This window comes from Microtus ochrogaster, unplaced genomic scaffold (genome assembly GCF_000317375.1).
Source record: "Microtus ochrogaster isolate Prairie Vole_2 unplaced genomic scaffold, MicOch1.0 UNK14, whole genome shotgun sequence".
Lineage (NCBI taxonomy): Eukaryota > Metazoa > Chordata > Mammalia > Rodentia > Cricetidae > Microtus > Microtus ochrogaster.
In genome coordinates this window covers 3348523-3349286 of record NW_004949112.1, presented here as the reverse complement: position 1 = coordinate 3349286, position 764 = coordinate 3348523, and the positions used below count along the sequence as shown (strand labels likewise).

Below are 764 nucleotides of genomic sequence, written 5' to 3'. Positions count from 1 at the left end.
GATCTATCCGGTCAGGTGCTCAGCTGAGGGAGCACAGATCTATCCAGTCAGGTGCTCAGGTGAGGGAGCACAGATCTATCCAGTCAGGTGCTCAGCTGGGGGAGCACAGATCTATCTGGTCAGGTGCTCAGGCAGCTGAGGCAGGAGGAGCCCAAGGTCAATGTCAATCTAAGCAGCTTACCAAGATTTATAAAATAAAAACTGTGATGTGACATGCACACTTTGTCACCCCAGTACTTGGACGGTGGTCACTCAGCTACACAGAGAGCTGGAAACCAGCCTTGGCTATATAAGACTGCCCTCAAAAGAAACAAAATTAAGGGAAAAGAGGATTGGGAGTGTAGTTCAGCGATACAGGACCTATCTAACACTCATGAGGGCTTTAATTCAGCTTGTTCTCTCTCCTTCTCCCTCTGCCCTCCCCCTCTTTCTTCCTCTCTGCCCCCTCCCCCATACACAATCACAGGTGTGGACAGACAGATGTACTCAATTAGAGTGTTCAGGAAGGGCTTCTAGGAGGACATGCCGTTTGGGAAAAGTAGATGAAATTAAGGACAAGTGGCCTAGCGACAAGAAAGTTGGGAGCGGGCAGAATGTGTCACAGAGAGGTATTCCAAATTCTTCCCCCATCGTCCACCCCTAGATTTAAAGATGACTGAAAGCAAGAAGGGAAGGTGAGCCGCGAGGGCTGCTGTCTAGACAGAGGAAGGTGAGCCGCGAGGGCTGCTGTCTAGGCAGAGGAAGGTGAGCCGCGAGGGCTGCTG

General features: G+C 51.0%; 1 protein-coding gene across 2 annotated transcripts in view; it reads left to right on the top strand.

Moving 5' to 3' along the window:
- LOC101990194 (kallikrein-8) overlaps window positions 1-764 on the top strand; it is a 6719-nt gene that overhangs the window by 3634 nt on the left and 2321 nt on the right. The window lies entirely within an intron of this gene.